Consider the following 26,479-nt stretch of genomic DNA (forward strand, 5'->3'; position numbering starts at 1 on the left):
CTCTCTCCCATATTTTCACTGAGCAAGTTTCTGTCCTGAACCAAGAACAGCTTTATTATACTGACTCTAAAATCTGAAAGGTTAGCATTTTGGACCTGGCAGGGCTAGAAACCAGAGCTACATTCCATTGGATACCAAAGTTCTCAGCTTCCCAATGGGACCCCTGCGGACACACTAATACCAGGAAGGTTCTGAGATAATGGACGTCAACAGCGATATTCCTAGGTATAGAAAAGCTATTTTAGACCATTTTTAAATGTTTTTATGGCTCCCTGTAGAGTTGAATTCCTGGTAACTAAAGCTTTGTAACTGGTGGCGTGCAAAACATCAATCCCATTCAATGAAGTGAAACATCCTTAAAATGATACATATATGGCCTGTGCGCGCCTGTGTGGACGCACACACACACACACACACACACACATACACACACACAGCCGGGGGGTCAATTAAATTATACCCACATTTGACTGCAGTTTGATATCCAGGTAGGAAGCTGAGAGTAAAGGCCAATGAAAGAGTTAAACAAAACTAAACTTCCTAATTTACTGTTTATGAATGCTCTCTCTGTGGAAAGTTATCCTGAAGTTCAGCACTATTTCTGAAACATTCTATTTTGTGTTTTTTTTAGATTAAACCTACCTCTTTCCCTAAGGTTTCACAAAATTCCTAATCTTATCCAAGTTATCTTCCTGTTCATCTTGCACAAGCCTATGGCTCAGTTTCCGTATGCTGGTTGCTAGCTGGTTGGTAATTCAAGGACCTGATCCAAAGGCCACCAAAGTCTGTGGAAGTCTGACTATTGACATCAGTATGTTTTAGATCAGGCCCCAGCTGTTTGCAGATCCACCCAATCACAACAGCAGCAAAGTGGCAACTTAAGCTCCTGCTGCGAGAGCCTCCATTCTCCCCTTTCTTGGAAACAGTGTTTGAAAATTAGTTGCAAATAATGCTGCATGTCAGTTCACTCCAGAAAATATTACCTCATCTTTTTTTTGGTCCTTTAGAGAAAGTATCCCGTTTTATATAAACCCAGCCCATTTTTATCCAAAAAGCAAAACAAATATTTTAACCCGAAAAATGCTGAACCTACATTATTGCACCCAATTGATGGATGTGAATTTTATCCTCTCCCCAACCCCCTCCCCCCAAAAATACTGCCTCTCCCTACAGAGAAAGGGGTAATGCAATCTAATAAAGAATCTTTGTTCATCCAAATATGAGTGAATTTGAACCTTCTCCATTCCCATGCAAAGAAAAAGCCCTTGAAGTTTCACTATGAGACTCAGCATTTTTCTGAGACTCTTTAGTAAGCATCCTAAGTCTCATTTTTAAATACATGCAGAATTTTGTTTATTAGGAACACCACCATCTAAGACAAAGCTCTTATTGAAGCTTTTGCCTTCTCCTCCAGAGGCTTTTGAATATATGTCTAATAGGTAAACCCATATGATTCCTTTCCATCTAAATAGCAAGACCTCCACTAAGGAAATTTGAAAAAGCTTCAAAGTTCTTCAAATAGCATTCTTAGCTGTCTGCGGTTAAAAAAATAAAGATTTATGAGAGCAGAATACTTTGCCTGTAAATTCACTGTTTTTAAAGTACCGGAACTCATCTGGCACTGTTTGTACAGCACAGTGCACAAAAGGTCGCATTCCTACCACAGCAATGCCAAGAGCAATAGGGGCTTAGAAACATTTCAAACAGACCAGTGTCTGATCTCCCACTGTTCAGTGCTGCAGGGAGTAGAATTTTGCTCTAGCTTTAAGCATATCTGAAAAAAACAAGCCAATATTCTTAGTATAATTTTATATATATATATATAATAAAATAGAATTGGGAAGAAAAGAGAATATTTGATGAGTGCAAAAATAAAGAAGCTGAGAAACAGTGAAAAAGTGAATGGGAAATGGGAAATCAGAAAACTATGAGAAATAGAATAGTATATTTCCTCACAGACAGCTAGCTCAGGAGGGCTTTAGACTGGGGGAAGGATATTGGACCATAGAGAGGAAGCTCATTATGTCAGGAAGTAAGAAACAAGGATAGAGTGAGTTGCGAGTATGTAAATATTTTATGCAAAATAGATCTCATTTTTCAGTGGACCAATGTGAGCAGGTATGGGGAATGTTTAAAATGAATTTGTTCTTCACAGCAGGAGAAGGGCCTGAAATGTTCTTGCTGCTTTGCTGTCCCTTATTGAAATGTGTACTACACAGTCTGAGGCACTGAAAAAACTTTTTTGTCCCATGGATCCCTTACATGGGAGAGCTGTTCCATTAAATTAGCGGCTGAGAATGACATAGAACAGGAATGAAGGTAAATTGTCATTACTCTGAGTTTGTTCTCATTTCTTTTGACAGAGGCAGTGTCGGAGGTGCCCCAATAGACTCCAACTGGAACTGTGTATGTCAACACCCCAAACGGAGGGGAAAGTTGATTCCAGCCCACGCTACAGAGTGAGGTTCTATCTGTAGAGGCTACATAGAGGACTTCAGTCTCCAGGCATGTGGAGGCAAAGAGCCACCTATGCGTATGGATGGAAAGAAGTAAAACCGATAGCACTCCATGCACGCGCACACATGTCCCTCCAATCCCCTCACAGGGTATGTGACTAAAACTCAAAGTAAATAAGAATCTCGCTGCCATATCACCTTCACTATTGCCTGTTGAGGTGCGTAGCAGCTGTAGGTCATCCACAAGACACAGCTTTAACAAAAATTGTGGTCTTTAGGTTAACATCATTAAATTTAAGAAATTGTGTGTTGATGCTGTTGCTTCCAGCAGTCTCTGAAACAAATCCTAATGCTATCAGATTAACAGCAACTTCAACATCAATAGCAACCAAAAAGCCCAAATGGACAATAGCCAGCACATTGTGTATTCTCTCACACACATTGCCTGAGGCTGCCTCCACTATTACTGGAGACTTTGTTAACTTGTTTCAGAGGAACAGCCGTGTTAGTCTGTATTCGCGAAAAGAAAAGGAGTACTTGTGGCACCTTAGAGACTAACCAATTTATTTGAGCATGAGCTTTCGTGTGAGCTGTAGCTCACGAAAGCTCATGCTCAAATAAATTGGTTAGTCTCTAAGGTGCCACAAGTACTCCTTTTCTTTTTGTTAACTTGATAACACTGAAGAGAAGTTATTTAATATCTTCTTCAGTTTCTCCTGCAGCAAAGGCACTTACTGCGGGACTGAGGGATAACTTTCGGCTTTGCCCCCTTGGCTTTCAAAATTCACCTCTCCACAGTCTGTGCCTGTGGCCCTCATTGAATACCCTCTCAGTCATACAAGCCTGCATGAGCACAAGAGTTGGGGCTAACTCCACATCTTTGAAAGGCAGCTTGATATAATCCCTAAGAAAACGGAAGATGTCCATATCATCCGTCTTAATGGCTTGTGTTTTTCTTGCCGTGCAGCTGCAAAGCATCTACCTTAGAGGGAGGAAGGTGGGTTAATGGGACAAGAAGAATCTTTTGTACTGGTTCTTGGATTAGTAATTCTGCTGCTGCTCACGCACACACTCACACACTCAGAGGAGACAGAGGAAACGTAGTTTCTGCTGTGCTGCTATTGCCGTTACACTTGCTATGCCTACACGTTCTTTTTGTTGGCGCTGCCTTTTTCTGCTACGAATGCCCACCGTAACTACCAACAACCCCATGCCTGCCTTTTCAAAACCTGTGCCTGCCCATGTCCCAGGTGATTTAGCAGAGGGGAAAAGCTCCATTTTCTCTGCACGACTACTCTCCCATGGGCCTTGCATTCTCAGTAGAGGGTTCCAGGACATCCTTCCTCACTACCACTCAGATGTTTCACAAAAGGAAAGGAGAGCTAGCTGCTGCTGAGAGTGAGAGAAGTAGCTGGCAGGGAGCCTGGGAGGGGGACCACTGAGCTACTACCAAGAGAGACCCCAGCATGGGACGCAGATAACAGTCCTTTGTGTGGGCGGGTAGGAGAGTGGAGGAAGCAGCCGCTGATGGTGAGAGAAGAGCAAAAAGGGGGAGTCATCATTTGGGGGGAAAGAAACAGCTGTGGGAGTAGGCAGGAGAGAAACAGAGGTAGCAGCTATAGGAGGAAGAAAAGGCAGAGGATGGAATTAGAGGCTCCCAGCTTATTTGGGAAAACCATTCATAGCAAAATTCAGATACTGGCAAATATTTTTTCCTATTGCAGCTGTTGTGATTGCAAAACAAAGGAGCTACTGGAATTGTAGCTGAAATTCACTTCTTGGTTTCTAGCTCTTCATTCCCCAAGTTTCATTTTTATTAAAGCATCTTATTAAAATGCCAAGACATCCAAAACAATTCAGTTGAAACCCCGGCTTTATGTTGTAGTCTACCTGTGGGATTCAGACTTCGAAGTCATCTCGCAAGAAATCTGTGGATGGATGTAAAAAAGAACTGGCTAACTTCATGAGCACTAACTATATTTGCAGCTGTGCAAGCTACCATAATTAAATGAAGTAACTGCATTCATGCCACATTATGTATGAACAATTAAAATGAAAAAGAAATCAGGAAGTAATGTAATCATCCCAAATTCATGCTGATAAAGGCTTTATACCATAACTATATTGTCATATATATCCCGGTATTTAGAGGGGGCCTGATTAAGGCATAGGCACTTTAGGCCAGTGCATAGGACCCCAGTTCCTGCAGTAATGTGATTACATCAGAATCTAAGCTTTCATTTATATACAAGATGGCTATGAAGAAGATCTTGAAAATACAAACCATTCATAAAGGATACATAGTCTACCTGAGTCTGCAGAAAGCCTGAAATTATGGCTTTGAGAGCAGCCAGTGGGGTGTGTTGACTTCAAGATCCACTGCTTTGGGACCTGCACCAACACCATCTGAACAAGGAATCTGTCTGTTGCAAGAGAACAGGAATGTAGCAGGCCTGGTCCAACCACTTATATTAAAGCTTGGAAATGCTATTGAGATCTATAGAAGTTTTGTATGTGGGACAAATGTTGAAGATGGAGCAGTGATCCACACTGTGGATTAGAAGTGCCCTCTTTCCAGGCAGGTGCCAAGTTGTGCCACCCTTCTTTCTACTGGTGGGCACTTACACCTATGCAAATAGTCCCAATAAAATCAACTTCAGGGGTATTACTCACCTGAATAACTGCTCCCTAAAGTAAGAACCCACAGAGTTTTAAGAGCTCAGCATGAGGAATCCATGAGGAACATGATTATTTTGTTTAGCCCTTTTGGCAAGTTGTTGTGCATTTAAAATGCAATATTCTTGTATGATTATTATCTTTACAGTATTGTTATATTATCTTTGCAGTAATGTTATGTTTGAGTTTGTTTAAACAAAGGAGCAACTTTTAATTTTTAATACTATTGGGCAAAGAAGATTTCTAGCCCACATTTGCCAGTAAGCAAAAGTTTATTATTTAACAGGTAAAGGAGAAAAAAATCCTTAAATATTGTAATAAAGAGATTTTGCATTGAATGACAGCTATTCTCTTTCTGATCCTGGCATTGGAGAAAAAGCACTGAGCAGATTATACTTTGTGTTTTAAATATTCATGTGACAATGTTGAAGAGAGAAATGAATATAAGAATGAAAAAAAAAACCTACAAGAAAAAATGACTACATGAAATCTCCAGACATTTATCACAGGCCTGGAGGATACAAACCAATCAACTTCTAAAATCTACTCTTTGATTGAGACGCCCAGTTAAAGCCTACATTATTAATATGTGACTCTGTTTAAAAAGTCTATTAATCAACCAGGGATGAATGATTAAGTGAGTAAACCACTAGACTTTGACCCAAAAGACACTTTCACAAGCCTCTTAGGAATCCAATTCATAAAAAAAGAAAAAGAATACTTCCATATCTGTATAAATTATCTGGAAACAATGGTTCTCATTTTTTTTTAAAATCATTAAATGGCTCATGTGTATGCAAGAATCCTATTTTCTTTACAGGCTCACTAGTGTGAAGGCCTGTTACATGATTGAATAGAATCAATAAATCATGTGCCAGTTGTACCGAATCTATAATAATAAAATACCTGCTTTGCACAATGACAGCACCTTCCTCCAGATGGCCACCAAGCCTCTTAGAAAGATGAACAAATGAGGCCCCAATCCTGTAAACAGATCAATGCACATTGATCTTCCACCTTCATTGAGGCCAATACACTTCAGTGGAGTTCCTTATATAGCATCTTGCAAGTCTGGGGCCTTAAGCCTCACAATATTCCTTTAAGGCAAGTAGCCATATGTAATCTCTGGCAAGATGGACCTAAACCCTACCTTAAGGCGTGAGGCTTCTGCAGACTTCACTGCTAAACTGTGGCAAACTGGAATGCTGTGGCAGCTCCACTTGAATTGAAAGCAGGAGGATTTCAATGAATTGAATGCAAAAAAGAATAATGCACTCAGTACAGGTTTGTTCATGTATTTATTTTTTAATAAATTCTGTTTATTTTTATGCTTTGTCATTTTTAGTTTCCAATGCCTGTAGATTTTTGAATTATCAGTGCATAACTGCCTTGACAAAGTTATTAGGTGGGGAGTTGCATGTTCTAGCAGTCATTGGAAAGTAGTGCCTCTTTCTGCTGAACAATGCAGAGGAGGCTGTTGAGATCGTTGGAATGAGGGAAATACTGAATCTTCTTTTTCCATCTTTTTCATGGCAAAGCCTTCCGATAATTTGTAGGGCATTCAGCACTCAGGCCCAGATCCTTAAAAAGATAAGTAGTGCTTAACTCCCATTAAAATCAAGGCGCCTGAAAAGCACCTAAATACCCTGGAGGATCTGGGCAGTGGTTCCCCATCCCAGCTCACATATATGCTTAATTCTGTACCCTATGTTTATGCCTATGATGCAGTCTGTCATGGGGTGGTTGGCCCTGGTGAATGAAGTAGGTCCAGCTCCCCTGTGCCAGGACAGGGGCCCCCCGTTTGGCTAAGTAAGAGGGTGGGGCAGCACCTGGGTGCTATCCAGGATCAGGGAGAATCACAGACAGGGTGAGACCTGGTGACTCAGAGCTGCCTGAGAGGGAGTCAGGGGTAGGTTCTTTTGAATGTTTGCATTCTAGTTCCCTTTTCCTCTTTTTCTAGAAGGCAGCTCTCTTAGTAACCCTAACCTCTGTAGAGAGCATTGGGTAAATGACCACTGTAATTTCTGTTTCTCCCTATATGTTTATTCACCAAAACAAGGTGGTCCTCATTCTATGCCCCAGCTTATCTCCTTTCTACCTTCCAGAGACTATATGTTTGGGATGTAGTAGGAAACTGAAGGCAGAAGAGCAGCAAGAGGGGTTTGCTGGCTGATATCCTGGAGGCAGAGCTAGATGGCTGGAGAGGGGAGGCAGAAGAGACATTTACCAGCTGACATCTCCAGGGCGAGAGCGCTAGACCCAGAACCACCATGAGAGGGCTGGGAGAGTGAGGGATGCTCCCCTGGTATAGATGATCTCCCAACAGAGGGGATCTATGAGTACTCTATGAGTACTGTACATAAGTGACTGTTACTGTTCCGGTCTGTCTTAAAAGCAACACAGAGTAGTAACAGACGCCACACTTTTTCTAGAGTTTCCTAATGCTTCACAAAGCTCTGAATTGGGCAGGGAACTGCTCAGCCCCACTTCCAGCATGCATGCTACTGCCTTAATAATTTACCCTAGCTCTAGGACATTTGGAATCACACTTGTGTATGTATGGACTGAAATAGTGTGTTCTTAAAATAAAGGAGGTAATTAGAGCTGGCTGAAAAACTGGGAAACAATTTCATGAAAGATTGCAAAGTTCTTTGTTTCACAAGGTTCGAAATGACCCATTTTCTCGCAAAATTCTCTCCTATACTTTTTTCTGAAGTTTATATTAGGTATGATGTTTGAAGTGTATCAGTCACCCTAAAACTTGTTTTCTTAATGAAATGTGGCTCTTACTGAACAAAAAAAATTGATAAAGATTTTAAAAATGATTTTTAAAAAGTCAGTAAAAATAGTATGAGGAATTTTCTAAAAAATACGATAATGTCAATAATTTCCCACAAAATATAGTCTTTGAAGAAAGGTCATTTTTCAATATAAAAACTTCTCATGAAAAATGACAACCAGCTTCAGTAATAAATGTTACTATTTACATTGCAGTAGCAATTTCATCCTCCAATCAGCAATCATGGCTCAATACTGTTGTACAATGCATACGCACTGCATATACCCATATTATGGCAACATTCCCTGCCTCAAAAGCAGGGGTGGATGTAGCTTCCTGATTCAATGAGGACATTATAATGAACTGTCAAGTCAGCACTGACTGCCTGCAGCAGCACCCACCACCCCATCATGCAGGTACAACTCCATGCCCTAGGTTGCAATGCCCAGAGTGGTGAGCCAGGCCTAGCCCAGTGTGACAGGAACTGCTGCTGTGGGGGTAAGTCTGAGGTGGGCTCACTCTCCACCCCTGCCCTTCCCTGGGGCATCCCCTTTGCCGCAGGCCTGTTTTTGCACCGTTGGTTTCATGATTTCTATGGATGCAATGCTCAAGCCGGTCCTGCTCAAAAAGGCCCGAAGTCTTATTTTCATAATGATTTTTTATTTGAAATTGGAGCTCAGATATCTACACAGCAATCTTAGGGCCTTGTCAGTTCTGCAGGAAACAAGTATTTCTGTTTGCGGGGGGTTGGATTTTAAAAGGAAGTCTGTTATTCAATGGAAGTCATCCTACAGGACAGGTGGTAACATGGCTCCGACTAATTTTATTTTCCCTGTACTCATCAATAGAGTATCAGTCACCTATTCAGCGCCCATTAAAATTAATGGAAGATGCCCACCGACTTCAATGGAGCTCGATCAGGCCCCGATGCACTTCAGATAAAAGTAAATGTTGCCAACAATCAACTCCAAACCAGCAAAGAAATAGTGGAATTCCTCCCTCTACCATCCTCAAATGTTGAATGGGAAAATGGCTGACAGCCTAAATTACAAAAAAAGACAGTGAACAAACACCTCTTACATGGCTATGACAAAAGCCATGTTTGGATTCTGATGGACCATAGGAGGGAATGAATTCCAGAGCTATTCTCCACTGAAAATACCCTGCTGCCTGTCTCCTAAAGTTTCACCCTGAAGACAGACACCAAGAAATTTCCAGTAAAATGCAATTGACACAGCAGTGAAGAGCAAGTCCTGAAGACAGACACATTCCCAACAACTCAGGGCTTTGTAGTTGGTAATAGACATCTTGAACTGCACATAGAAACAAAGTAGAAGTTAGCACAGAGTATGGAGCACTGGAGTTTTGTAGTGAAGGAGTCGTCTGCCCCACTGTGACATGAGCAGCTGCTTTCTGCTATAGCTGAAACCTCTAAGTGGTATAGTTTTCATTAGAGCTCATTACAATAGTCTAGGCTGGAGGTGACAGGAGGATGGATAAACGGTAAGTTTTGAATCAGAGAGGAAAGGTCACAATCTCTGGACCAGTGACTCAAAAATAGTTAAAAGGAACTTTGAGCCTCTGCCATTGGCTGAGAACCCAGCAGGAAGCCCAGCAAGCAACTGAGACAAAAGCTGCTCAGTGGATGGAGCGGTCATCACAACTTCCTAAGAGTTCCTATTCCTCCCCACCAGTATCACACCATTTTATCTTGAATGAGCTGAAGTCAGATGACTATCATCCAAATGCCTAACTAGTCAAGCACTGGGAAACCAAGGAATATGAAGAAAGAGATTAGAAGAGAAGAGTCAGATGAATATTACGCAAATTGTCTCATAGCCTCCACTTATGGCTGCATACACACTTTGAAGAGAAGGGATAATGGCCTGGTAGGGATAGAAAACATACAAGGCAGCAAAAATCAGGTATTCCGAAAAAGTGACTTTATGACAAAGGTATTGTGGGGATCCATATTTATTGTCTGTTTTCATATAAAATGTGCTCAGTTAACAGATACATAGTTATTTATTTGCCAGCCTACATACTGTACGTAAGATCTGAAAATCAAGCTGGGTCTTTCCTTCTGATACATCATATATTGTTCCCTTGTCTCCCCCTTTTCTGACCTTTGCCAGCTTGTTTGTCTCATTCCACCTGTTATATCTTTTCTTTTAGACTGTGAGCTCTTTAGGGCAGGGATTGTCATTAATTGTTTGTTTTTACAGCACCCATCACCCTGGGATCCAACCTGGTTGTGGTGTTTAGGTTCTACTACATTAATGTTGAATAATAATAATCATTACAAGTAATAGAGCTTCTACTAGCCAAACTATGCCTTCCATGACACCTGTGCAAACTCATTGCTTTTACTTATTTTGTACATGTGTAACTGACTGGAATTTAGTAACCATCTTTGTTGCTGATGCACACAAAAAAAGACGGAATCCAGCACACACTTTCTTAGCTGTGTTGTTGCTGCTGGGCTAATAGAAGCAAGTAGTAGCACAGATTTATATCAGTCACTTAAATTAGCAGAAATTTCTCTGAACAAATCAGAGATTTATTGGTGCCATTTGTATATAGTCACTTTTCATAGCAGAGCTCCACTTTAATAGATGGGTGATTACTTCTTTTTAGGACCACTTGAATAAGCTATTGCCGTTTAAAAAGTTAAGACCATTATGGTCATTTTCAGGTAATGCACTTTTTCTAATTGCAGGCCAACCATGGCTCTTGTCTGTTCAACTTAGCAAATCTCCATACAGAGAGTTAAAATGGTGTACTTGTACAATCCGTATCAAAGCCCTTTCCATTTGTCAGGCCCTAAAAGGAATGGCTATTTCTATGTATAAATTTGCTCCCTGCAGGGTATTGCTTTCTGATCCTAGAATTGCAATTCTGAGATATTCCAAACCCTATACAAGAATCTTGGAAATTCTGGAGTAGATGACTGGAAGCTTTTCTGCATTGGATTTATACACTTAAATATAATGACTTGGCTGACCCTTTAATTCACCTAAAGTCACTGAAGTATAAAGAAAGCTGCCCTTTTTCCATTAAAACTTGCAAATGGGTGATACAACAGAGATCCTCCGGCTCCCTACCTCATTTTGTGCAAAATATAAAAATTCTTATAGTCCAAAGGAAAAATCCACAAACAGTTGACCATTAAAATGATATAACTATCTACATTCTTAGCTGTAACCCAGTCTCCGTAGAGGTTTTAGACTGTGTTTTATAGTATATTTGAGACATGCATCTGAAGTGCAAAGTTTTGCAAATTTATCCTGCAGTCACTATACAATTTTTCCACTCTTTAAAACAAATGCCCCCAGGGACTGATTTGACTGGAATTGGATGGGCACAGGGAGTGCCAGAATATTCAGTGCTTTGATATGAAACACCTGCTGCACCATCAAACTCTTGTTATATCCTCAGCAGATCTTGTGGCTTTTCATAGGCTCACTCAGTGCAAGAGGAGAAATGAGGCACTTGATGTTATATAGCTATTTTTCCTTAGAATTTTCTAGCTGTGGTTAAGTATTGATATGACTGGGCATTGCTTTGAGAAACAATTCACCCCTGGCATCAGATATACAGTAATGAAAATCATCATTTATGCTCCTGAGGTACTGCTTAATACCACAATGCACAGTATGGGAAAATATTGTGAAAAATGCCTAAAATGATAAGCACCTTACAAATGTGCTAGACAGACCCAAACCAAAATCCTTCAAACGTTGGAGAGTTTGTCTCCTAAAGCGGATTAGGACTTAATGGCTGGATCCTATCTCTATAAAGGGTCAAACGAAAACCCTGGTTAGAAATATTCCGCATCCTAGTTAAATTCATATCCGAATTCAGCTGTCAAATTTACAGCTTGGGCTCATCTCTGGTATGCAACCAGACACATTATTGCTCCTGGGTACAGTGTAACAAAGTGGTCAGTGGTATTTGTTACCAGTACAAGAGCACTAGCAGCAATGAAATCATGTCTATTAGGGATACACTTACTGACAGGGCTTCCTAAATGAAAGGGTAGAGTAGATAGGTTTCTTGAGGACCATATACCTTAGAGCCGGGGTTGGCAAACCAGTTCCATTAAAACAAGAATAGATAGAGACTTCAGACCTTTCCCCAAACCAGAGAATAGAAGTTAGGGGGAAAAAATCTTCCTCCTAACCTCCAGTAGATATTCACTTTATAGGCTTCTTCATTATCCGTACTTCAGTCACTCCACAATAGAGTTAAGCCAATAATGAATTTTTCAGCTTCGTGGCTGAACGGAAAAATCTGAAAAAAAATTGTTTTAGGTTGAACCAAAACTGAAGTCTTTTGGTTTCTCTTGCTGAACAAAAAATAGAAAAAAAATCATATCTGGTTGAATGAAACATTTAGTTTCACACAAAATGAATTATTTTATTTGTTTTATGATGTTTATAGGTGGTTTTTAATCCTTTAAATTTTTTTATACATTTCTAGCTAAATTTTGAAACAAGACTGTTTCAAAATGACAAGTCATAATGTTTCTTTTTGAAAATGACAAAACAAACCGTTTCCACTTTTTCAAATTGTTTTTCTTCATTTTTTATTTGGCCAAAACTATTTGCCATATTCAACCTGAATTCTCAAATAGTTTTGGGGTGACTTTTTTACAGCAAATAAACTATTTGACTGAAAAATTTCACCCTGGTGTACTCCACAGTCAACATTTGCAGATTCTTGCCTTTCATTGAGTCTCTTTGGACTCTGGTTTGCTGCTCCCTTGGAATTTATATATATATATATATATATACATACATACATACACACACACACACTCACCATTATACACTGTATTGCAGGACCTAAGAACATATCTGTGCATGCTGGCATGTGGCAGCAATCTGGAGGTCCAATTCATGGATCTATTGCAGCAGTTTTCAAACTTTTTGAGCTGAGCCCCCGCATTTTTTGGGTGTGCTCCCCTAACCCAAACAAAAATAGATGCAATACCTGCCTCTCCCCCCTCAGGTTATTTTTTTTTTGGGGGGTGGGGGAGGCGGGAAAGAAGGCGCATGAAATGGTCTCTTGGGCCAGAGAGCCAGTGTGGGCACAGAGGTTGCTGGGAGCAGAAATTGGTGTGGCTGCAATGATTGTTGTCACTGACCCACAGGCTGGGTGGCCTGCTGAGGTGTATTGGGTGGGGAAGGAGGAGGAGGGGTGAGTGGCAGTGCTCCCTCCCTGAGCCCTGCCATGCAGTGCTGGCCTGAGCCACCTGGCACCACTGCTTGCCCCCTGATTGTTCCTCCATGCTGCGGGGGAGGGGCACAGTCTGAGAACCTCTGATCTGTTGGAAGATCCTCTTAGCTGGGAAATTTAAATTTAGGAGGAGTTTGAAAAAGATTAGGTGAAAGGAAGGAGAATTGCAGAGAAGGATGAAAGCCATTGGAGATGCGTATTTGGAGTCTCAGAGGGAAGGGCTAGAATCCTGGAGGAGCATTTTGAGAGACAGAGTTTCATGAATGTTTGTATATATCCTGGGAAGGGACACAGGCTATTCAAGATTAATCTGAATTGAAGCTCTGATGTTTTTTGATCTTTACTCATCTTCATCATGGGTGAGTGATCATCTCTACTTAATGTAACAGAAAAGGGGGCACATCCAGTTGGATAGGGTGGGAGGCCAGGATAGGAGTCATCTTGTGGTGAACTACAAAAATTACATTGAAACCAACCTTTAGAAACGAACACAAATGTCCTTGGCACCCTTGATCTTTCTAAGGATGAAGAATTGGTCAAGGGAAAACAGTCTTTGAAAAAGCTGTGGTGGTAAAGGCACGCTTTCTGAAGTACTTTAATTTGTTTGGCTACTCATCAAATTCTGCAACCAGTTATAAATGTATTTGTTTATTGTCTCAATTTATATACTATGCCTATCAATACATTTCTAGCTATGTAAGCATCTTTTGAAAACACACACATAATAGTCAGAATTCATAAGTGCCCAGGGAAACTAAAAGCACTTTCCTACCTGAGATAAAACCCAACCTTCTTAACCCAACACAAAAGGCCTGTGTAAATACACAAGCCACTCAGTGATCCTAAGAGATCAACAGATTGGTGCTGGTTCAGCCTAATGGAAGTATACATTCCAGAGATGTGGGACCTCTTGCCTACAGCTGTCTGCCTCAAAAATGTTGGGCCTCTAAGATTTGAGCATCAAATTAAGAATATTGTTTCTATGAAGTGGATGGATTTAATGTCTATAAAGCAGGTAACAGGATTTACAGTCTAACCCTTCAGGTATTAAGGGGCCTAAGCCATAAAGTTTGGATCAGGGTTTGAGAGCCCCACATTTTGGGGGCTTGTTCAAATCCAGGGTTATGGGTTGGGCCTCTCTCATGTCAGACAATTTTAAGAAAGGAAGCGTTTCAGAGAGGTACTTACAGGCCTGGACTAAGATTTTCACAGCCAACTAAGGAACTTAGCAGTAGGTCAAAGTGCCGGATGCAATTTAGTGCAGGGTAGCAAGGTTCACATGGCCAGTTCGTGCGCGGCAGGCTACAGTGCTGTACATCCCCATACTGTGCACTAACTCTCTGCATAGACAATCCCTAAGCTTTCACTTCAAAAAGAATGACATCTCTAGCCTTTATGGTTGAGAAGATACCCTTCATATAAGAAAGGAGATTCAGATTGTGAAGATCTGCACAATGAACCTTTAGAGCTCTGGGTGGAGCTTGGTTTGTGGGCCCAGCTAGGCTGATGGGAGCTTGGGGGAGCACAGGTTTGTGGTTTTTTTCTTTTTTTCTTTGACTCTTGAACTTGGTGATTCTTCCTTCTATCTAATGACCAGGTAAGACCCTGCTCAACATAGTTGTTCTATTTCCATGATCTGAAGGAACATATCATATGGAGGAATGGCTGTAAGCCATACCGCATCTTTCATTTCCACTATCCTATTGTTTTATTTTATCCTATTGTTTTATTCAGATTATTTTTCTTGGAGGCTTGTTGGCTGAAATATTAAATCATTCTTCTTACACCAATTACTTCCAGCTTGTACGTTAAGTAAAATTTTGGCTCACTAAGTGTTTGCATATTTCATATTCATTTTTTTCTCTGAACTTCACTTTTCTATAGTTGACCAAACTTTAAACTACCTTAGTTATTTTAATGCTACTTAAATCCCTCATTATTACATTGGTTTCACTTTTTCCCATAAATCTTTTATCTGTCAAGCACTGAATATACATATTGTCTCATCATGCACATCCTGTTGTTTTAAATACATTTAACAGCAAATTATTCACATTCCAAAGAAAAGCTCATTGTAGGTCTTAAATGTAAATCTTCCTGGCTAGTGTTTATAGTTACATTCTTGGTTTCTATCCAGTTCTGTAGAAAAGAATGAATGGAAATCATATTTAACACTTCGCTGTGGCATAAGCCTGAAGATTATATAGCAGAAAATAGCTGTCATTTGCAGCTGAGTGTTTGTCCTTACTCTGAATGTTGCTCCGATAAGGCACGCTTAAATAATCACTTCCCTTTGTCTGTTTTTAATTAAAATGGCAGTAAGTAAACAGTGACTAGAAATCAATTAGAATCAATGGCCTTATGGCAAAGTGACAGAAAAAAATCTAGTGCGTCAGTCAAGATCAGAGCATGAGTCAGTTACCCAGCTACTGCATGGGTTGTGACACAATTATACCTCAAAAGTTTAAGAGCTCTGGTCTTGCACCACTAATAAAAACGGGAAGAGATTCTGAGTCAGCACATAAACTAGCAGCAGAATACGTGGGTTATTCTGCGTTCCCACCCTCTTTCACCCCTGCAGCCTTCTAGAGGAAGAATGAGGAAGAGAAATGTATAGATAAGTATAGTCTAATTTTCATCTTTTCAGATCACTCCCGAAGTGGGCGTAACATCAAACCAGTATGGTGATCTTTGCTTTTTTCAGCATATATTTAAGTTAAGCCTCCGGCTACATTTTTACATTCATGCTATTCAGGAGCATTAAGAATAAACCTTCTATAATTGCAAACAGAACAGGGCACTCCAGCACAGGCCTGTTCGAACCATATTGCAAGTTCAACCCAGCCACACTTAGAGGGCTATTTGTGTAGTTGTATGTTCAGTTAAGTGTGTAACTGCATTTCCTTACTTGCAGCTGATCTTATGAAAGCATTTTCCTATTTGCTTACCTATGTGACCATACCCCAGTTCTGCACTTAGAATAATAGTATGTACAGATATTGTAGCTTTTTGCTAGTAAGTGCTTTACAATCAACGAATTAATATCTCAATTCCCCAAGGTATACAGTATTACATCTAATACTTATATAATAATTATCATGGAGATGAAGACCATATATCCATTTAACTGATGGCTAAACTGGGGCAGAGAAGGGTTTAGTGGCTTGCTCAAGGTCACACAGAGAGTCAGGCAGAGATCTAGGAATAGAACTCTGGAGCCTAGAATCCATTTCTCTGCTCCAATCATTGGACTACTAACCTTACTTACATATAGTATTTTAAGTGTTACTATTCTCAAAAGGGAGCAACCTATACATTTCCCAGTTGTAATATTGTATTCATCTTAAAGAGAAATTAAGATACAGTTCAATTCTGATGATTGGACTTTACCCTGTTTATTAAGATGCTTTTAAAAAAGAATGAACTGGGTTTTATTTTTTATTATTTTAATGCTAAGCAAATTATACTTCGTAGAAACTAGTTTGTAATTTGTGATCATGCATGATTCTGATAGTGAAGAAATTTCATTACAGGTACAGTAAAAAGAAAAGAATGCATGTGCATTTGCATGTCTGTGTGCAGGTAAATAAATAGTAAACCTCATTGATAACACAGGACATTATAATTTGAATAAGATTATATTCTCTCTGGGAGAGATAAAGGGTAATGAAAGACAATTCAAAGCTAGTTTGTTATTACTTCATCAAATACCTCAGCCTCAAGCTGATAAAATTCCGTTGTATAGCTCCCATGAGACATTAACTGCAATGATGCTGCCAACCATTTGTAGTGATCTCTAAAAACATTAATATCACTATTTAAATGAGTTTGTGATGTAGTATAACAGAGGGTAAAGCTAGAGGTGAAACTGCTACATAAGCTTTCATAAAATCACTACAAGTGAGTTACTGGGTATGACAAAATGAATTATTTTCACACCAGACAGGTGCTCCAAAGAGACTTTAATAGAGTTTTTAGCAGAAGGCACACTAGCAGAATATTTTGCAAAGTAACTTTCTCGGTCCTCACCTACTCCACAGCCAAAACTTTTACTCCTTTCTTTCTTCAACCAAGGTCTTTCATTTATTCATTTGTGATCATTAAATCCATTTATTTTATTCTTTAGAGGTCTTCAACATAGTGTCTAATTTACAATTGATATGGAAGAATTTATGAAAGTATTTCCTTCTGTGGCCCCAATCCTGCAAGGATTTATCCATGTGCTTAACTTTTTGCACATGAATACTGCCATAGACTTCAATAAGACTACTCATGTCTAAAATTAAGCACATATAGAAGCCTCTGCCAGATAGTTCACTAGAAGAGTGCAATACTAGAAGATATAAAGGCAGTATATTGGGGTTCCATGTCACTTTCAGAACACGAATTAGTAACATTAGTTTTTGCTTTTTTAAAATTCTGGGCGCGAATGTGTGTTCAAAGTTATTGTGTTAAACTCAACCTAAAGTGGACTTGAACACAATCATCTCCCAAGAATTATTGAACAGTCAATTCTGTCAGTAAGATGCTGCTATGCATATTCGTGAAATCATAGCTCTGAAAAGGAATATAATTTACATTTCTGAATTAAGGGGCTGGTGGGAAAAATACATAAAAATAGAAACCGCTCCACTGTTTGTCTTAATTATTTCAAATTAAAATGTTAATAAATAAAAGATTTCACATTTGAAATTATATTTATATTAAAGTCTGTTTCTCAAGTGTTCTAACTCTCAGACTGACTTTTACTTTAACCTCCCTCACAAGGAGTAATTCACTGTTATTTGTAAAGCACTGAGATCCTTGTATGAATGGTAGTATAAAAGTGAAAAGTATCATCATGAGAGATTACTGCATGACAGGCTGTCAGGTAGCTTAACATTCTTAAGTGTAATAAATCTAGCCCCTATCTCCACAGTTACAGAGGTTTCCCCTCTGGTAGAACCACCAATATGACTCCATTATGCAAAGTACGAGAGAGTTAGGGTAAAAGTTTGCCCAAAGTGTGCACATCTGCTCAATAGTCTTTGGAAGGAGGAGGATTTGTAAGCTCTTTTGACAAGGGACCATCCCTTTTATGTTTCTACAGTGCCAAGCAAGTGAGGCCCTGGCCTACTGACACGAATACAGATAATAAATAGTACAGATAATAAATAGTAAATTAATTTCTTTACCACCAAGAGACCTCTTCCTTGACGGCTGATTGTACACTTGCTGTTTCCATGGATTTGATCCATAAAAATAAGTTGGATTGCAATTTAAGTTGTAAATTTAGGGCTTGTTGTTCTACCATAAAGTTAGTAAGTACATAAGAACAGCCATCCAGGGTCAGACCAATGGTCCATCTAGCCCCATTATCCTGTCTTCGGACAGTGGCCAATGCCAGATGCTTCAGAGGGAGTGAACTGAACAGGGCAATTTCTTCAGTGATACCATCATCCAGTCCCAGCTTCTAGCAGTCAGAGGTTTAGGGAAACCCAAAACATGGAGCTACATCCCTGACCATACCAATTGATGGGCTTATCCTCCATGAATTTCATCTCATTCTTTTTTTTAATCCAATTATACTTTGAGCCTTCACAACATCCCCTGGCAACAAGGTCCACAGGGTGATTGTGCATTGTGTGAAGAAGTAGTTCCTTATGTTTGTTTAAAAAACTGCTGTCCATTAATTACATTGGGTGACCCCGTGTTTGTGTGTTATCTTGAAGGGGTAAATAACACTTTTATTAATTTTCTCTACATTCATTGTAATAGTAAATTCACCTCTCCCCTCCCTCCAAAAAAATTGTAATTTCAGGTTGACAGAAACTATTACTGAATTCAGGTTAAATTCAGTGAATAGCCTCAGCTGCATAAAAATGATTTTTTGTAAGTGTCAAAATGCTTTGTTTAGACATTTTCAAAATGAAGTGGGTTTCATTTAGAAATGTAACTAGATTTGTTTAAAGTATTTTTAAAAGGGTAAAAACAAAACTGAGAAATAAAAAATCAGTTTTAGTTAGAAACAAGCCATTTTTTTCCTGTTCACCTACTAAACTAAAAAAAAACAATTATTTGCTTAGCTCTGCTAGTGTGTCTATGTAACACTGCCCTCTACCAGATTGAAGCACACCTTTAACCGTGTACAGCCAATTGGTGATGAAAATTCTCGTTTGGGAGAAGTAGTCAAGATTTTTGGGGGGTGAGGGGGCAAAACCCCTTTGAAATGAATGCTATGTCTCTCGCTGTTATAATGGGCTTTGTATGAGACTTAGTGCTGATCAGGAATTTTTTGACAAAATGGCTTCTTCAAAAAATGCCATTTCATCAAAGTGAAAGAGTTTGTTTCAATTAAACTTTTGATACAGAACGGAATTTCTGGGGGGAGGGAGAGAGAGAGACACAGGCCAGCCTAGGCTGTGGAATACCCAGGTTCAAATCCATACTCTGTCTGATATGGCTCAGTGAATTGAACCTAGCTCCCTTATGTGATGCTGGCAGACCAGATGCCAGATCTTGCCAAGGCTGTAGGCATCAGCTGAGCACTAAAAGTCATAGCTGGAAACCAGACCAGTTTACCTGTATGTTATTATTGTTCAAGAAAGGTATTAGACTTATAAGAACGTATTTAGACTCAATGGAATATTTGTAAGCTGCTGCATGCATTAATTTCAGTTGTAATGTCTGTGTCCCATGCTAATGCTTGTTCTGAACCTGTGATCCCAGTCAGGAGGAATGGTCCTCTGCCCATCAATGAGGGCTATCAACACTAACTGGGCTATTGTAGAACATCAAGATACAAAGACTTGGTTAATGGCCCTCTCACATCCATGGAGGTGTTGTGTGCAAGAAAGCCCATCCCATCAGCTTGAATACTGGTAGAAGGAGATAAAACAGGGACACGAGAAAAAATTCTCTTTTGCTGTCTGGACTTTGAAAAGGCTGGAGCTATAAAACAAGCAGAAATCCCCAGGGTCAACTTGGGTTATGCCTAAAAGTCATTCGGTATTGACAACTTACTACAACTTTGTCACCATTTGGTAACAGATGGTAAATCCTGTGTGCATGTGTGTGTGTGTGTGTATTTATTTGCCTGCTTTAATCTGTAAATAACTTCCAATTTCTTTTTCCTAGTTAATAAATCCTTAGTTTACTATAGGATTGGCTACAAGCTTTGCCTTTGGTGAGTGATCTGAGGTACAAATTGACTGGGGTAAGTGACTGGTCTCTTGGCACTGAATGTAACCTGAATCTTTTGCAATCTTTGGTGTATGGCAACCAACTATCACTCAGTCCAGCTTGCCTAGGTAGCAAGATAGACTGGAGTGCCTAAGGGGACTGTCTGTGACTCTATGGTAAGACTATTATAGTGCTTCAGGAGTTCACATTTTTTATTGGGTTGGTGAAATCTAATTATAGAACATACCACCCATTTGGGGTCTGGGCCCTGCCTTTTTGACAATCTGCCCTGAGGTTGGCACTCACAGTCGTGAGCCACTCCAGACATGATATCATGCATCCCAGGATGGTGCCCCAACCACCAGGCAAAAGAGTCACTCACTGTCTTTTTTCCAGATCTCCTCTGTTGGACTTTGGCCCAATACATATTTAATGAGTTATACAGAGAGAAAGAGCGACACTAACTCTATACTCCAGGAGTATTGGCTATTCTGGACTCTGTCTTGGGGTTCATGTGTGCGGGCGTGTGCATGCATGTGAGCTTGTGTAAAAAACTTCAAAAGATCTTGGTTTCAAAAAAAAAATCTCAAAAATTTTCACAGATGGGAAAACTGCTTCCAGGCCAGCTCTAATCAAACCCCAGAAGCAGGAGTTTTGGGGTAGTAGCCTTGCTGCGGATGTGACGTTCTGCTTGGCCAGCGTACACAGCTCAACAACAGCCACACAGTCCTAGGTAGCCACAGATTTATTGCAGCAATACATTTAACAGTTTCATTCACAGTAGCAACCGTGTCTTACATTGAGAAGTGCTAGATAGTTGGATAAAGACACATCTCCAACTGAAGTCAAGGGGATTTTGCCAGAGTAAGGTTCACAGGATTTGGCCCTCTGCGCATAAACATACCCAGCAAAAATGGTCTTAATAGAATCCTTCATTCTTAATGTACGCAGATAAGTGTTACATGTATAACATGATTTATAGTAGGGAAAGTAAAAGATTATTTTGTGGTTTGGATTTTCAGCATTCATTTTATTTCGTTCCTTTGTAGATGACGGGTGATTTATTTTTTGTCCATATCAGGATATCAAGACTGTAATTTTGATGGGGAAAATACCATCCTCTTATATTATTTTCAGTAGGATTTGCTGAGTTCCACCCCTTTTTGTTTACTCTAAATTTACGCAGACACTTTAAAAAAAATTCAGGCGAATGTAATGAGATATTTGGAATGCCCTATGTTTTGTTTATAAAGATTTGCAATCTTCTACCAATAGACAAAGTGCTTCCCATTATACAGTAAGTGATGCATATTTTATATAATCTCAATTGCACCCTATTACAGGACATACCAAATAATGAAGATAGGAGTGAGGTTACAGGAAATGGCTGTGTGTTATAAACATTGTTTTTACAGCAAGAAATTGCAACTGTGCATATGCTTCATTTTCCCTTATATCCCTTAAAGCAATCTTAACACACAACAAGGACCATTGTGAACAGCATGTAAATCCTATGCTTTAGGGAATGATCCTTAAGACCCAGTAATACATAAAGACACACTTTGAGCAAAGGGGTTACTATGTTTCTATTTCGCTGCTGCTCCCAGATTGTTAGTATCTTGTCCTGTGGCACTCTGGAGTTGATAGGGAGTGACCAGTAAGCATCCTTGTAAGCCAATACCATGTTGATCCTGCAAGGAGCTGAGAAAACCTCCATATCCCACCAACAAGAAAGAACACACAGCATCATGCAGGACCAAGTCCAAAACTCAGTGAATCTGAAACTAAACTTCTCTTGCACCAGCCCTCCAGGACACATTGTTGAAGAACATGGTTCTTCCAAGAATTTCCACAGTTTACTGATTTATGGAATGATTGAATTTAAAACTGGTTAAATGGCTGCCTATAGAAATACCCTTATGTTTACTTACTAATTTGGAGGCAGATAACCTGGAAAGGGGATGGGGGTAAGGAAGGCAGACAACACATTCGCATACATAGTGCCAAGCTCTCACTGAGGTCAAGGGTAAAATATTACCATGGATCTCAATGTGAGCAGGATTGGGCTCATAGCTAACATTGAAATTAATGGGATTAGAATTAGCAAAACAGTTTGAAAACAGAAATGGTTTTAGAGAGATTTAATTATATGGAAGGTTTGAAGGAACTGTAACATGAAGGTGCAGAAGTAGGCGAGAGGCAGGCCAGTTGAAAGTCTCTGTGTAAAGATAAAACCAGTAAAAAGTAGGGGTGACAGTCACAGCAGGGATCTATGATAGACCACCAATATCAGGAAGAGGACGACCCAAACACAAAACCTGGTAGTAATGGGGGACTTTAACTACCTAGACATGTGTTGGAATACAAGTATGACAATCACAAAATTTCCAGTATGTTCTTGGGCTGTGCTGGGGACAGCTGTTTTTTTCAGGAAGTGGTGAAGTAACCAAGGGGACAGCCATTTTAGACTTGATTCTGAGCAGCAAGGAGGACCAAATCTGAAGGTGGAAGGCAAAGTTGGGTGCACAACTGGTTGAAAACCAGTTCTCTGAGTGCAGTTATCAATGGTTCACTGTCAGATTGGGATGATGTATCAAGTCGAGTCCCACAGGGGTCAGTATGGGTCTGGTGTTATCCAAGTCAATAATTAAAATATTGAATAATTGAGTGGAGAGTATGCTTATAAAATCTGCAGATGACACCATGCTAGGAGGGGTTGCAAGCACTTTGGAGGACAGGATTAGAATCCAAAGTGACCTTGATAAATTGGAAAATTGGTCTGAAATCAACAAAATGAAATTCAATAAAGATAAGTGCAAAGTATTACAGGAAGGAAGGAAAAATCAAATGCACAACAACAAAATGGGGAATAACTAGCTAGGTAGTAGTACTGCAGAAAAGGAGTTGGGGCTTCTAGTAGCTCACAAATTGAATATGAGTCAACAGTGTGATGCAATTGCAGAAAAGGCTAATATTCTGGGCTGTATCAGCTGGAGTGTCATATGTAAGACAGGAGTTAATTGGCCCTGGTGGGGACACAGCTGAAATTCTGTGTCCAGTTCTGGGTGCCACACTTTAGGAGAGATGTGGACAGAATGGAGAGAATCCAGAGGATAAAAGGCTTAGAAAACCTGACAAATAGTTTAAGGAAATTGAAAACTTTTCGTCAGACATCGCGGAAACATTTTTCTTTGTCTTCAGAGTGAACATAGAAATTTTCATGGCAAATCAACTTTCCAAGGCAAAGTATATAGCATGGCTAAAATGTAATGTATTACAAGGGAACCTAAACTTGGGGACAGGTCATTGCCTCTTAGTAATCCATTTGTAAAATGGAGGTGACAATGTTGCAGTGAGAAATGAAATCTTGGGTTTTTTTTAAATTTGTGTCTAAATTTAGAGTTGCAAACACTATATTAATATAAGGACAGATTGTTACTCTTATTCATGTTGAACAGCACTGTACACAAGTCACCCAAATGGTTTCAGTAGGACCACTCAACTTCAATAAGTGTATCAGAATCTGGCCCAGAGGGTTTATTTATGTATTTACGAATAGACTTATTTTTCATTCATTAGAGAAGAGAGAGTCTGAAACTCATAGTTCAGAGTCAAACTTCCCCCAAAGTTGAAGTGGGTCTGGTCCAAACTGCTTGGATTCAGTATTCTTGTTCAGTTTCCCGATTACAGAGAAGATGGCAGGCTGCAAAGTTTGGATCCAGATTTGAAGATTCAGGTCTGGCATCCTCATCCTGGCCCATGTCTCTCTCCATAGGAGTAAGTTTCCATATCTTTTATAACATTTTGTATTGATATTTGTCGTGCTTGAAAGAAATAATATTCCACTATTCTTTCGAAGAGTCTATTCTCTGGGGATAGAGTTTGGTAAAGATTTTCCATTAGTACACAAACCTTTCCTAAAATCACAGCAGATACAATCTTTGAAATGCGCTTTATATCTGTCAAAAGAGATAAGATTACAGATTTGTCTGCTCTCGGAAGTGTAACGTCATATAGTCCCATTTGCTGCAGCACTAGTCATTATCTATCTTGTCTGACAGTGCTATACATGATCTTCAATATCAATGCCAGGTATGTTAAGGGGAAGCCCAAACACAACTGTGTTCCTGCATTCTAAGGTGGACAAGAAGGAGACAAGATGCCAGTTTAGGCCTAAATTATGGCTGACCCTATGTAGGGTAATTAGAGTGGACAGAGAGCCTTTCCCAACCAGCACACTGTGCAGAAGCCAGCTTGATTGAAAGCACAAGAGAGCATGATAATAGGGGAATGGGGTGTCAGCTGGCTCTGTCAATGGTGCCTACAACTGGCAGGTCATGTCTACACCCTGCTCCATTCATGGACTGACAAGCACTAGCAAGGCACTTGGGGAGGAAGTACAGAATATACCTTTAATGATGTAACAAAGAGCTGCTCTTCACAATGCTTTGTCAAGCATCCCGGGAGGCAATAGGCTTTACAAAGGCATAATGGCTTTTTCCACACCACTCAGGGACTACAGGACTGGTGCAACTAGTCCAGTGGCCTGCAGGGCCATACTTTGACCTTTGGAGAAAATTGGAAAGTGTAAATTAAATTGTTGAGCCTGAGCCACTAGGATGCAATTCTAAATCCCAAATGGAGTTGCGTATATTTTTTGTGCTGACTGCCGGAAAGTAACAAAGGTAAGAGGCCTTCAGCAGACTATTTTCAACTAACGTCTTTTGGATAATGGGCCTTAATTCAAATCCTTGATCTGAATGTCCTCAAACCTTGGGCAACTTCACATCTTCATCCAGATCCCAACTTTGGGTCTCAGGTGCAGACCAAATTCTTTTCCTCAGTTCAGCTCCCCCACTGAAATGCCAATAATGGCACATCCTGTTTTGATGTCTCCAAATAGATATTTCTGTGTTACTATAGCTACCATTGGACTTCAGCCAGTTCACGGGAGCTCAGGTAAATGACAGTTTTTAAACTAGGTAGCATGACTTTGTAAACAGTTTTTAAAAAAGTGTGTTAAACACGGTTGTACAAAACTTGCTTCAAATCGGACTATTCGCATGAGTAAGGTGGGCAAAGCTTGGTGAATTTTTTGATGGGCATCCACTTGGCCTTCAGCTGCCGGGGTTCCAAAAACCATGCCATTGTGGGCTTTTGTCAATATTTGCCAAATACTTTGGACAAGCAGTTTTCAGAAAATTAATTTTTCATGAATTGTTTGTGAACAGTGTGCAGTGACTTTGGTATTCATAGCATGTCATAGCTTATCACCCAAGTCACATGATTTTGTTTCTGCTCCATGATTAGTCAGCAACCTTTGAAAGCAGGAGAACAGCAAAATAAAGGTTTGAAATTGGAGTATGATTATTCAGGTGAGCAATCATTTCTACGAAAATTTGTGAAAGTTTCAGGATCTGTAGTGATCTATCCAGATATTGGCAAAGTATGTAGCAGACTGAATTTATGCCTCAGATTTACAAAATCACTACCCAGGTTTTAACTATGCAAACAGCTGGATTATGGGAGGAAGTTTCCAAGGCACAAATAAGAGATGGATGCCCAATTCCCATTATCTTTCTCCTCCCTGTATACTTCACAGATATTGCACCTTTTATACAAAGATGCAATTTCAAGAACGTAAGTATCAATATATCCATTTTATAAATGTTTGAAATAAGCCACAAAATGTTTAAGTAACATGCCCCAAAACCCCACAAAGTCAGTGGCAGAACCAGGAGGGAAAGAATGCAGGAGCTCTGATTCCTAGTCACCTATGCTAATGATTAGAAAACACTGTAACTCAGTTTATATAAACAAAGAGCAGTGATGACCCATGCAGGCTGGCAACTCTTCCATAAAGAAACAAGATAGTAAACAGAAAGCTCATGATTTAGCTGAAAGAAATCTAGTCAACTCCAAAAGGTAAATATATACATAGAAATACTAGGTCTCTATTTTTGATAAATAGGGCTCTGAACATATTTTCAGAGGTATTTGAAATTTTCTGAACCAGTTTGGCTCAGCTGTATATAAAAGCTATAATATTCTGTGAGTGGAACAGAAATGTTTGACTAGGCACAAGGGAATCTCTTAATTCACAGTATTGCTGTATGGCCACTTAGCTATTTTACAGAGTATTAAGTGTGGATAATGTTTTATTTAT

This window comes from Caretta caretta, chromosome 1 (assembly GCF_965140235.1).
Source record: "Caretta caretta isolate rCarCar2 chromosome 1, rCarCar1.hap1, whole genome shotgun sequence".
In the NCBI taxonomy this organism is placed as follows: Eukaryota; Metazoa; Chordata; order Testudines; family Cheloniidae; genus Caretta; species Caretta caretta.